Source organism: Delphinus delphis, chromosome 7 (genome assembly GCF_949987515.2).
Source record: "Delphinus delphis chromosome 7, mDelDel1.2, whole genome shotgun sequence".
Taxonomy (NCBI): Eukaryota; Metazoa; Chordata; class Mammalia; order Artiodactyla; family Delphinidae; genus Delphinus; species Delphinus delphis.
The window spans coordinates 3126871-3140160 of record NC_082689.1 but is presented as its reverse complement, the minus strand read 5'-3'; the positions used below and the strand labels follow the sequence as shown (position 1 = coordinate 3140160).

Genomic DNA, 13290 nt, shown 5'->3' with positions numbered 1-13290 from the left:
TGATTTCCTCAAGGACCTGTGGGTAGAGTCTTAGGTGGCTTCCAGGCTGACGCTGCTGAGAACAGTACAGCAGTGATGGGGTGATAGTAACCTGTTCTCTACCTGACATCCCATGCGGGCTCTGACCAGGCTCAGGTCCCACTCTTCCCTGCTAGCTGGTTCTCAGTGGTTCCTTCATGTGATGTGGGCTTCTCCATGCAGACGATGTCTTCAAACTCCTCCCTGATCCAGACACGTACATTCTGAGAGATGTAAAGTTTGTAATTTTCTTACCCAGGTCATGCCTCTTTGCCATCAAGCTTATTTAAATATGTTACGTCTTTCTTTCCCCTCCCCTGCATTGTGAAAAGGGTTTCTTGATAACTTCTAACCGGCTGATGTTGGTACATAAAATTTACCTATTGATTTTTTTTTTTAATTCGAGTCACTTTGCTCAGTTTTAGTTTTTTACTCTTCAGTTGCCTCTTGGATATTCTAGGGAGCCAATCACATTGTCTCATTATGTAACGGTCACCTTGCCTAGTCCTTTCTATTAACTATCTTCTGTTTCTGGCACGTGCCTTACAGCGGTAGCCAGATTAGGTAATAATGATGGTGAGGGTGGATATCTGAGTCTTTCTTCATCCTATTGACTGTGCCCTCTCCATCATCTCTCTTCATTGTAACCTGCCCCAGTGCTCCCTGGGTCTTTCTCCTGGCCTCTCAGATGGAGGTAGTGTCCCCTTTTTCCTGCAGCATGTGTTTGGGGACTGCCGTGAGGCAGACTGTATTTTCTTGTAGAAAACGTACGTTTAGAATTTCGTTGGACTTGAATGTACTGTACATATAGCATGTGGAGGGGCATTTCTACTGCCATGTGGAGAGTCACCATTTATTTCAAAACAATTTTATCTGTCTTCTTGAAATTTAGAAAGGCTTTGGAAGCCTGGTTTGGATTGCCTGTTTTTTAAACAGTGTGTTCAAGGAAGCTGTATGCTGCCCCATATTTATTTCTCTGGTGAGTCGCAGCATTAAAATCACTTATTTGACGCAAGACCTGTGCTCCAAGGTAAGGGTCAGTCATGTTAAAGGAGACCTTTGTATTGTTATGAAGACAAAATAAAAGTTTGAAGAAAAATGAGGAAAATTCACTCAAAATGTTACCATTCTGACACAAAAATTATATTCATTTTTGTTAATTTACTTCTAGTCTCTGCCCATATATTTGTTTTCCAGAATTGCGGTCATTGAATTTATACAATTTGAATGTTGATTGTTTCATTTAATTTAATAAGTATGTTCATGCTTCTACATAATCTGCATAACAATCAAGTTTACTCACTGTGTAATATTCTTGTAAGTAAATGAATGGTACTTTAGTTAACCTTCCCCTAATACTGAGCTTGAGGTTGCTTCCAAGTTCTGTAACAATGGACATTCTTGTGCCAGGGCTTTGTCTGCTTTTGGATTACTCCGTGAGGCCAATCCCTACAATAGAATTACTGGGTCAAAAGATCTGAAGGCTTTTAGGACTTTTATTGCCCTCTTAAAGGTTTGTGCTGGGTCACCTGATACCAGCAGAGCAAGCAGTAGCCCAGGTCCACTCTGAACGGCGGCTCCTCCTCTTCACAAATGGGAGCCACAGCATGGCCATCACCAGAGTTCCAGAGCCAGACGTCAGTCATGAGGGTTTAGAAAGGAGTTACTGGGATGTTGGTTCTTCACCCCAGTCTCCAGTGAGATGGAGCTGTGGCTGCAGGGGGAGGGACTCTCCCTGGAGGTGGGACTGCCTTGATGTGCCAGGTGACTGTCTTGGGTGACCCCAGTGTGGTCCCAGGGGTTGCAGCCCAAGATGCAGCCCAATGGATGTCATCTTGGGCTGTTACAGTTGCTCAGAACACAGGATGGTTGCTTCCGATCCTGTTCCTACCTTCTTCCCTCAGGTGTTTACATAAACTCTCATGGATATACATTTTCAACCACAGGGTTCTTTTTTTTTTTTAAAGGGAAAACAGGTTTTGTGGCATTCTTCCCATATCACTCACCGAAACAGACAATGCCAGATACTTAGAACAACAAAAACTATAGGTATTATACAAAATATAAAACCCAGGCAGCAGCACCTCACTGCAGGAGTGGTCTGAGCATCCTGAATCCCTATGAATGTGTCATGATGAGCCCTGGGCTGATGGTACCTGCCCAGTCCTCCAGGGAGTCTCCTTAATACCCAGATCCCAGGCTGCCCTTGAAGCCACCAACCACCATTCTTGGCACGATTCCTGGAGATACTGTGCATGAGCTTCCCATGGGTACCATAACCAACAGTGGTTTAAAACACGTGTTTATTCTCTAGCGGTCCTGAAACTCAGAAATGCAAAATCAGGGTGTCTACAGGTCCCTGTTCCTTCCAGAGGATTCAGGGGAGACATGTTCTTGCCTTTTTCAGCTTCTAGAGGCCACTTGTACTCCTTGGCTCAGGCCTCTTCCTCCAATCACCCCCACCTCTGCTTCCACTGTCACATCCTCTACTAGTGACTGATGTCCTGACTCTCTCCTGTAAGGACCTTGTGATTATGATGGGCCCACCTGGATAATCCCCATTTTAGTCCATTTAGGCTACTATAACAAAATACCACAAACTGGGTGGTTATAAACAACAGAAATTTACTTCTCATGGTTCTGGAGGCTGGAAGTCCAAGATCAAGGTGTCGGCAGATTTGGTAACAGGGGAGGTTCCACTTTCTGATTCATAGATGGCCACCTTCTCTCTGTGTCCCCACATGGCAGGAGGGACAAGGGAACTCTCTGACTTTTTTTTTTATAAAGTCACTAATCCCATTCATGAGGGCTCCACCCTCATGACCTAATCACCTCGCAAAGTCCTCACCTCCTAATATCATCACCTTGGGGGCTAGGATTTCAACATATGAATTTGGGGGGGACATAAACATTCCATGTGTAGCACTCCCCATCTCAAAATCCTTAACTTAATCATAACTGCAAAGTCCATTTTACCATGTAAAGTAACATCTTCACAGGTTCTAGTAATTAGTTCAAGGACACCTTCAGGGGGCTATTAATTCAGCTTAGCATGTATGGTCACTCACACACACACACACACACACACACACACACACACACACACACACACACACACACACACCCCTACTATTCATGTCCCCTACCAGAACTAAACTATAAAAACTTTTCATCAGCAGCATAAAAATACCTGAAAACATGAACAGACTTCAGTCAGTGACTAATACAAAAGAATATGCAACGCAAAACAGGAGAGAGTGTGACAAAGGCAGATGATTTTAATATATTTTCCTGAGAAAGTAAAAGCAAAATCCTCAGAGAAAGGCAGCTTCTCTCTTGTGTAATGTTCCCAGGGCTTTTCCACGTAGGGGCCTGATGTGACAGGGTGACCTGAAGGGGAAGAATCACAGAAGTGCAGTCTGCAGGAAGGGGCAGCAGGGACCACGGGGAGCTGATTGTACGATGTCTCCATTCCAGTTACAACGCACAGCCCTTGTTAAAATGTGCCCAGTGTGGCTTTAGGGTGAGTGAGAAAATCTCAGTCCTGTAATATTTAAAACACTGCTTTGATTCAGTCCCTTTTCAGGAAAGCTGTCACAGCCCATTTATTATTTTTTAAAGGAATAAAAGGAAACATGATGCTTTCCCTGGAGGCCAGTTATGGAGCAGTCAAAAGTTAATTACACTAGATGTGTGGTTAGAGTCATACTACTTCGAATCCAATTGTCTGCTGCCTGGATGATAGCTGCTTCCACCATCATCATCGTCATCACCATCATTCAAGCCCCGATCTGACCCAACTATAAGGGGCTTGCCCCTCCCTCATGTTACAAACGATCCCAGAACTGGTTGAACAAGGATGCTCATGCGTCTTGGTTGACAAGCTCTCCCGGTACCCCACAACCACTGCCAGCCACTGTTTGTCTGGTGTCGTCTTTGCTTCATCCTCTCCTCTCCAAATTAGACCCAGGGCACTGCCTTTCACCATAAAAGGCCCAATAAAGCTTTTCCTAACAATAACGTACCATCTCTACTTTTAGCAACAGAAAGCACCAGGAGGACCTTGGGTTTTGTACGTTCACCTTCAGCCTCCCCAGCTGGACCCTAAGGCATAGCTATCCTCCCTCCCTCCTTCCCCCAACAGTCTCTAAACTCAAGTGGGACTGCGGAGTCGCTGATCTGTTGTGTGCAGAGCAAACCTTGAGTCCCAGTTGTATCCCTCATTCTATCATGATTTACCAGTACTAGTTCTCCAAGAAGCTCGTGGTTTTGGAGGGCAGGGTCTGTGCTGTATACATTCTGTCCCCTCCCAGCACTCAGCACTTGGTAGATGCTCATGATACAGTTCTTGACTTACTGACATATATTTCAGAAGAACCTGTAGGGACACGGGCCTGTGTGTCTCCAGGCTGCTCTTCAGTGCCCTGGGCCTTACTCCTTAGGAGAATAGGGCCTGGTTGGAGGGTAGGATGCGCGCCGTGGAATAACCTGGAGCAACACAGAACAGGTTGGAGCAGGTACCAGCTGAGGGTTGAGCTGGACCCTTCCATCCACGTCTACTCCACACCTAGTGTTGCCAGTGCAGTTTCCCAATCCACGCCAAGGGGCTGCGTTTGGAACATCGCTGAGGTCTTGCCCTGGCAAAGGCTTCGAGTCCATTGGACGGTGTGGGGCAGAGCAGTCTTCCACTGAAACACGGAGCCAGGAACATCTACCCCGATCGGGTGCCACTGGTGTGGGAGAGCTCTGCTCTGTCCACAGCGTGTGCAGGAGGGAAGAGTGGAGGGAATGACTAAGGAAGGCTCGCCCCTTAGGGCTTCCCTAGGCTTTTCCTGCCTAGGAAGCCCTGCCCTAACCCAGCAGGCACCCAGGCCCTCGCACCAGACGATGTTAACCAGCTGGCAGGCTGCCCCAGGCTGAAGAGTGCCCAGAACCCTGGCTTGGTGGTAGCGTGTCACCCAGGTCAGTCCCAGACCAGGCTGGGACAGCTTCTGGGACAGCCTGTGAAGCTGTGACCAGAGATAGGAATGGCTGAAAAGCTAGGGGCCATCTCCCCTTCCCTGTTCCAGCCAGAAGCCCTGGGCTGTGCTTCTCAGGGTAGGGGTGAAAGAGGTGGGAAGGACACCTAATGAGTTGTGTCCACCGGCTCGTCCCCTGGCACCAGTACTATCCTGGGAGGCTTATTGCCGTGTCCAAGCTCATGCTCTCACTGCACGACAGGCCAATAAATCAAGAGACAAGTTGTTGGGGAAAGGAATAGTGACTTTATTCAGAAAGCCAGCAAACTGAGAAGGTGATGGACCAGTGTCCCAAAGAATCATCTCACCCAAGCTAGAATTCAGGCTTCTTTTATACTCAAAGGGGAGGGGGTAAGGTCCTGGTTCTGGTCAGCCTCCCAAAGGGATGTGCTAATTTCTTCCTTTCTGCAGCCATTCACAGGTGGGCCCAGTCAGGATGTTTCCTGTGAGCTAAACATAGGCATTGTAGCTTAATGCTCATTACCTGGGAGGCAGGGTTCCCAGCGATGGACCATTATGTATAATTTAAGCTTCTAGGCAACATCCCTTTCGTGATTAACTTGTAATAAAATACAAAGGTTCTTCCCTATTAGAGGCTCACAATTGGTCCTCTACCCCTTCCTCTTATATGTTCGGGTACGCATGCACACACACACACACACACACACACACACACACACACACACAAACACACACAGGGTGGGCACATGATCTGAGCCCAGCCATCCTCTCCCGGAAAATGTGAAATTGGGAGGGAAGGGACAGCCCCCTCTGTGGCCTGGATTGTAAAGATGTATGAGGCCAGGCCCCAGCTCCACTGAGGCATCTGGGAGGACAAGGCCACCCCCAGAGGCCAGGACTCAGACGGAGCCACCGCGAGCTGGAGGCCGGGCTCCCAGTTGTCTCCTTATATCCTATGAGCATATCTTGTCTTCTAAATGTTTTGTGCTTAAGCTAGTGAAAGTTCAGTTCTGAAGGAGCCGCAGATGAACACAGATTGCTTCTCCAGGAAGCAGGAGGGCCAGCTTTGCCCCTCTCCTGCCACCTATTGGACATGGCGCATTGGTTGAGGGCAAATCCCAGCTCTGCCTTATCAGGCAGACTACTTAACGCCTGTGCCTCGGTGTCCTCATCTGTAAAATGGGGATAATAAAACACCTGTTTCATGAGGTTGTTGTGAGGATTACATGAGTCAATAACTTAGTAAACCCTAAATAAGGCTCAGGTGAACGCATGAGGCAGCCTCATGAAATGAAGCTTCATTTATCCACAGTGGTGAGATTTGGGCCACCGCGGGCCCATGTGCGCTCAGGCTGTCCTACAGACAGTGTTCCTTAGCAAGACAAATACTCAAGCCAATGCCCTGTACCTTAATTTGCTGCCTTGCTTCAGGCCTTATCTTCTCTCGCCAGGACTGCTGCTACAAACTCATGCAATACTTATCCGGCAGATGTGTTTTGACCACCTGTCGCCAGGATCGGGGAGGAGTGTTATGGGAAACACAGAAGAGGACCTGAGGAGCTGAGCTCGGGGAAACAGGCATTGACGGCGTCTTGAGCACCAGGAATGCGGAAGCACTGGGCTTCAGCAAAGTCACAGAGGGGCACCTGCCTCTCCCAGACCTTGGGCCCTCTCTGAGCAAGTGGTGTCTAAGCTTAGGAAAATTTAGGAGTTAGCCAGGTGAAGAAGGAGGAAACTGTTCCCAGACAGAAGGAATACCGTGAATTTTGTCCGTGACTGGTCTTCCTCACTCGGGTCAAGGAAACTTGATATTGTCACTCCACCGTTTAAAACCTATCAGTGGGGCTTCTGGAAATAAAATTCTAACTCCTTGGCTCTTTTGTCCCTGTCCACGAGGTGAACCTCCTCTCTCAGATGGCTCACTCCTCCAGGAGCCCTACCTGACCCTGCCAGAGCGCCTATTACCAACCACACCAGGACGCGAATGGACGTGAGAATAATTTGTATTCAACGAGCTAGAAATTAGAACAATTTGAAACAGATTTTTTAAAGTAAGTACTTTGCAAAAGTGTTAGAGCTAAAACAAGGCATGAAAACCGTAAGACAACAGGAAAGCGCCCACCCATTCCACTGCAGTCTCCCGGAGCACCCGGGGGGGTTGGTGGCTGCACGGCTCACCGCCCGGCCCCGCTCACTCCCAACACTGCGGGCTGTGGGGCGGCCGCTCCTCTGCATCCTGAGCACTGTGATGGGCACACAGCGGGCGCCCCATCCACCGAGGCAGTCAGTACCGGCCTAGCAGCCCCTGCAGGCCACGCTGCGCGGGGATCCTCTCAGCCGCAGGCCCAGACTTAGCACACGGCCAAACGAATGGAGGCAGGAACACCGCGCAGAGAACCCGGCCCTTCGGCGCGCAGGCTCGGAAACTGACTGGGCGACCTCGCCCCCGGTCGCCGCTGACCAATCAGCGCGGGCCGCTAGATCCGTGCCCGCCCCAGGCCGTGCCGTCAGCCAATGAGAGAGGCCCGAGAGGCCGGCCGCCGAGCCCAGCCCCGGCCGGCGCACTCTGCTGTTCGCCTGTCAGGCTCCAAATAAAGTTCTTCGGGGCTTTGAATTTTTTTTTTAAAGCGCCCTCTGCAGTCTCGGCCGCCGCGGGCGAGAGCGGCCGAGTCCCCGCCCCGCCACTTCCGGTCTCGCCGCCCGGAGCCGGTGCGGCTGTGAGGGGCTGCGTTTCGCCGCCGCCGGCCGGCCGGGCATGGTGTTGGGCGCCGGGCCCGCCTCGCCTGTCTCGGGGTGCCCAGGTGAGGAGCGCGCGGCCGTGCGGTGGGCGAGGGGCTGTCACGGGCTGGAGGGTGGCTCGGCTCCCGCGGCGCCGCTGCACCCGGCGGGCGGGCCGGAGGGCGGGCGGCGCCGGGGCCGCCACAGGCCGTGCGGGTCCTCACGGCCGGGCGTCGGGGGCTGGAGGGCGGGCGGACGCTGCGGGGCGTGGGCCGGGGGGCGCGGGGCTGGGTCCGGGGCGCTGGCCGCGGCCGGGCTCCAGGGGCAGTGCGCCCCGAGCCCGGACCTGTGCCGGGCGCACACACGGCCTCGCTCGCGCCCGCCGTCGCGGGGGAGCTGCTAGCCGCATTGTCCAGGAGGAAACGCAGCGCCGAGTGGGCCCAAGGTCACCGGCCCGACGTGGCCGGAGGCAACGGGGCTCGGTCTTAGGCAGCCGGACTCCTGATCATCTGTGAATCGGGCTAGGCCAGGGGGACGCTGAGGGTGAGGGGGAGCCCGGCTGCCGCCTCGCCAACTTGCCTGCGGCTTCCCCACAACCGGGGGAGACCACGGCTGGTTTGGAGGGTCTTCCCGGGCCAGAGGAGCTGGGAGGACATCTTGGACCGATCCGTACGGCCAAGTTTGGTGTGTAATCTTGGGTGTGGCCCCACCCTCCCTGGGTCTCAGTTCCCTCATCCGTCCCACGAGGGGATCGGGTCCGCCCTTCTGCCTTCCCTCCAGCGCCGGAGTGGGGTCAGGATGGACTGGAGTGGCCGGAGAAGGCTTCTTGGAGGAGAGGTAGGAATCTGGGTGGTCATCTGTTATCCTAAAGAGGCAGCAGGTTTAGGTGGTGAAGGGAGGGAGGGCATTCCAGACCTGGATGTCAGGGTGAGCAGAAGCTTCCAGAAACGAGCGGGGTGTTGTTGAGGAACAGGGAGGAGGCCCACCTACCTTGTGTAGAGGATTCATGGCTGAGTAAGGGGATGAAGGTAGGGGAAGGGCACGGGTGGGGGAGATGTTCAGAGACAGAAATCATCACCAGGCTAGGTGGTGCAGGGCTGGACATACCTGCTGCTCAGGTAGTAGGCAGGGCAGTGCAGGAGGAGGCAGGTTTACTGCTCAGGTAAAAGGGTTGGGCTCCAAAGGTCATCAGTCAGCCAGCCATGGAGCCAGGTGGGAGGTTCCTTGGGCCCTGGCGTTCTAAAGGAGAAGGGTGGGGTGTGGGCTTTTTTGTGTCCTGATCTGGGCCTCTTTGGCTGGAGAAGTTGGTTGTCCCCTAGTGACCTGCAGTTCCACCTTTTACACTTAGATTGGGACTTGTCTAGGGCAGGAAGAATCGTAAATGAGGTCCTCACCCCGTGAGCTGACTGGCCCCTGCACGGGTGACAGGGCCTGATTTTGCCACTATAAGCAGGAACACTGAGTCAGTACTGCTCGATGATGAGCCTAGTAAATACGGTACATCAGAATCTTCTCTGAACAGTCTGCAAGCAAGTCCCACCCAGAGGAAGAACTTAAATGGGCCAATTACAACTTGTGGAATTTAGAGACTGAGGGTGCTGTTACCGAAAATGCTGCCCTAGTCGAAGTGTAATTTGCAGTAAAGGGGAAGTTTAGTTTTAAATCAGGTCTTCAAGGGGTGAAGCATACTGAAGAAAGACGAGAGAATTCTGCAGCAAACTGCAGGTGTTCAGCTAACCTGACAGCTTGAATGATTATTTTCGTTCAGATCTCTTTGTACAGAGTTAAATTAGCAGCTATGTAGCAACCCCCGATTAGGCCTTTGCTTTATCCCTAAAGTGGTGTGTGAAAATGATACAGATGATGGAGAAATAGATGGTCATTATATACTTAGATTTCATAGAATGTTAGGAAACTAAGTTTTGTCTTCTACAGGAAACAGACGCCAGTGTTTTCTTTGATATCTTGCATAGTCAGTCCTGTGTATTTTATTAAGGGCCACAAACGTGTTGACGATTGAAAACCAGGAATCTGACTCTAAATGGAATTGAGTATGGGGCATACTCTGCCCACAGAGAAGAATTCGGTGTGGGGTAGGAGTATAAGAATTAAGCAGAGTCCTCAGACTGCAGCCACACAGAAGAGTGTCTTGGTGTGAGCCTTCCTTTGTATGAGTGGGTCTTGCCAGGACCCTCTGAGCAGCTCCTTCAGTGCGGGTCTGCAGGGAGCTGGGTGCGGACCAATCATGTGCCCTAGGACTCCCCTTTCTGTTGGGCTCTTTATTATGGCTTTCCTAGGGTGCTGCCTACAGAACTCTCTTTACACACGCTGTGCTTTTATTGCTTGACATGTTTTTATTACCAAGGTCAGCTAGAGGATAGAAACCAAGGGGACTTCGTGATAGACGCATATCTTGGCCCACCATCAGGCGACCCTGTCGATGTGGTGAGAGTGATGTGTTCAGGTGTGGGTGCCTGGCAGTGGGCTTGCTGGGGAGGCAGACCCTGCTTTGGGATCTAGATCTGCTTGAGGGATTCCTGGCAGGATCGTTCGGGGGCCACTGAGCAGGGGGGTGCTGGCTCTAGCTGGTGCTGCTGTGTCTGGTAGCTTGTGGGCTGGAGCCTCCACAGGAGTTCCCGACTCCTTGCCCCGCTCCCCCCGCCCCGCCCTCCCTTGTGAGGGGGCTTGGTAAACGGAACCGGTAGTCCCTGCCCTGGGTGAAGCTGGGAAGGTGTGTGTCCATCGGTGATGGTCCTCTCCGTGGGTCCAGCTGAGGTAGAGTGGGAGTAAAGAAACTAGCAATGGTTTGGTTTCACATTTTTTTTCAATTTTATTGAGGTATAACTGAAGTACACTAAACTGTACATACTTAAACTATGCAATTTGATCAGTCTTGACGTACGGATATACCCCTGAAACCATCACCACATTCGAGATAAAAACATCCCATCATCTACACGAGGGAAACTAGTGTTTCGTGGTGACCTCTTCTAGCAGCTGAGTGGCCTCAGACAACCCAGTTCCTGGGCCCTGGTTGTCCCAGAGTCCACATCCATAAAATAGAGTGGGAGTCAGGGGAGAAGTCCTTCGCAGGTTTGAAATTCTAGGAGCTTGTGAGTGCTTGTGTGTAATAGAACTATCTCTTGAAGCATTTAGACCAGTGACTCCTCTTAAAAATTGTTTATTTATTTGTTTGTTTATTTATTTATTTAGGCTGCATTGGGTCTTCATTGCTGCGCGTGGGATTTCTCTAGTTGCGGCAAGGGGGGGCTCCTCTTCGCTGTGGTGCGTGGGCTTTTCATTGCCGTGGCTTCTCATTGCAGAGCACGGGCTCTAGGCACGCGGGCTTCAGTAGTTGTGGCACGCGGGCTCAGTAGTTGTGGCACATGGGCTCAGTAGTTGTGGCTCATGGGCTCTAGAGTGCAGGTTTGGTATTTGTAGCGCGTGGGCTTAGTTGCTCTGCGGCATGTGGGATCTTCCCGGACCAGGGCTTGAGCCCGTGTCCCCTGCATTGGCAGGCGGATTCTTAACCACTGTGCCTCCAGGGAAGTCCCTAGACCAGTGACTCTTAAAGGGATTAGATGTGTGTGTGTTTGTGCATAGGTCCTGTACAGTTCAGAAGGTCATATTCAATATGTTGTTTTCATGGTACAAACAATAGAAAATTAAATCTTACAGTCTTTGTGGGGTGGGGGAATACACAGAAGATGGTGTGAAAAGCTATGTGAGGGACCTGGGTTAAAATGGTTAAAAATACTGATGAGGGGAGAGTTATTCTTATAGTTTGGCTTTCGGGATCTTGGCTTCAGCCCCTGGCTGGCAGTGCAGAGGCTGCACGATGCCTGGAGTTTCCTGTAAAAGACGTGAACCAGCGGGAGTTCGTCAGAGCTCTGGCAGCCTTCCTCAGAAAGTCCGGAAGCTGAAAGTCCCTGAATGGGTGGACACTGTCAAGCTGGCCAAGCATAAAGGGCTCACTCCCTACGATGAGAACTGGTTTTACACACGAGCTGCTTCCACAGCACGGCACCTGTACCTCCGGGCGGCGCTGGGGTTGGTGCCATGACCAAGATCTATGGGGGGGCGTCAGAGACATGGCGTCATGCCCAGCCACTTAAGCAGAGGCTCCAAGAGCGTGGCCCGTCGGGTCCTCCAAGCCCTGGAGGGGCTGAAAATGGTGGAAAAGGACCAAGATGGGGGCCACAAACTAACACCTCAGGGACAGAGAGATCTGGACAGAATCGCTGGACAGGTGACAGCCGCCAAGAAGCAGCATCAGAACAAATGATGCTCATTCGTAAAAACAAACAAACAAACAAACAAGATCTTGGCTTCAAACTAAAAGTTCTGTGCTTAGGTCATGTTTTTCATCTGGAAGTTTTTAGATCATTTTCTTTTGAAAATGATCAGAGTGGTACTGAAAGGAAATTACATTAAAGCAACAAAGGAAATTATGAAAATATTGAGCTGGTGACCAATTTTTGTCCTCAATCAAAAGAAGTTCCAGGGCTTCCCTGGTGGCGCAGTGGTTAAGCATCTGCCTGCCAATGCAGGGGACACGGGTTCGAGCCCTGGTCCGGGAAGATCCCACATGGCACGGAGCAGCTAAGCCCGTGCACCACAACTACTGACCCTGCACTCTAGAGCCCGTGACCCACAACTACTGACCTCCTGCGCCTAGAGCCCGTGCTCTGCAACAAGAGAAGCCACCACAGTGAGAAGCCTACGCACCACAATGAAGAGTAGCCCCCGCTCGCTGCAGCTAGAGAAAGCCCATGCGCAGGAACGAAGACCCAACACAGCCAAAAATAAAAAATAAAATTTAAAAATTAAAAAAAAAAAAGTTCCAGAATTCCTCTCCAACTGGTAAAGCAAGCAAGAAGAGTTAGGAGGCCTGTCAGATGAATGGCGGTTTATGTTAGAAACAGAAGGCAGATTCTAGAGGACAGTTCTATCTGTAAACATCGTTGACATCTTTAGTCCTTTCTCCGAAGCAGTCAGGTGCATCACCTATTTTTGGTCTTTATTATCCTTCCCAGTGAGCTGTCAGTGAGGGAACCTGAAACATAGGTGGGTTGGAAGTAGCCAAGTGAAAATAATCTAGTTTGGAACATTAATTATAACTTAATTATGTTGCTATTGCCTAACAATATAAATACAGTACAACGTAAATAAATGTGAAGATGCTTATTAAGGTTCTAGCCACACCTTTATTAAAGGAAGGAGGAAAGAAAGCATTGCGGTGCTCCCTCCTCACCAGAGGTGGACACTCCCTTCAGTCTGTGCTGGGCCAGGCCCTGGGGCCACACCCTCAGGTGCATGGTCCACACAGCAGGGATGGGCAGACTTACCAGTGGACAGCGGTGGGCCTACGTGAGGCCCGTCAGCGGAGGTTGCCCTAGACCATGAGCGCCCAGGAGCATTGCCACTGCTACATCCCGGGGCCTGGCGCCCAGTGAGTGTTAAATGCTTGGCTCACCCTTGTTGAATTTTCATTCATACTTTAAAACATCAGATTTAGAGAGGCATAGAGATTATCCACATTCATTATGAAGGAATGCAGTGTTATTGTATCTTA

At 50.9% G+C, this 13290-nt stretch overlaps 1 protein-coding gene and 1 pseudogene across 3 annotated transcripts in view; both read left to right on the top strand.

Annotated features, from left to right (window-relative positions):
* The first annotated feature begins 7661 nt into the window (after nucleotides 1-7661).
* Nucleotides 7662-13290, top strand: part of UBE2F (ubiquitin conjugating enzyme E2 F (putative)) — a 51370-nt gene continuing 45741 nt past the window's right edge. For 2 of the 3 annotated variants that reach the window (XM_069540826.1, XM_060015845.2), the window contains exon 1: nucleotides 7662-7798. The gene's annotated coding sequence lies outside the window, so the exon portion shown is untranslated. Of the gene's footprint in view, nucleotides 7799-8243; nucleotides 8553-13290 lie in introns of those variants that run through there. The other variant, XM_060015843.2, reaches the window with a different exon arrangement.
* Nucleotides 11459-12000, top strand: LOC132428755 (small ribosomal subunit protein eS19-like; annotated as a pseudogene).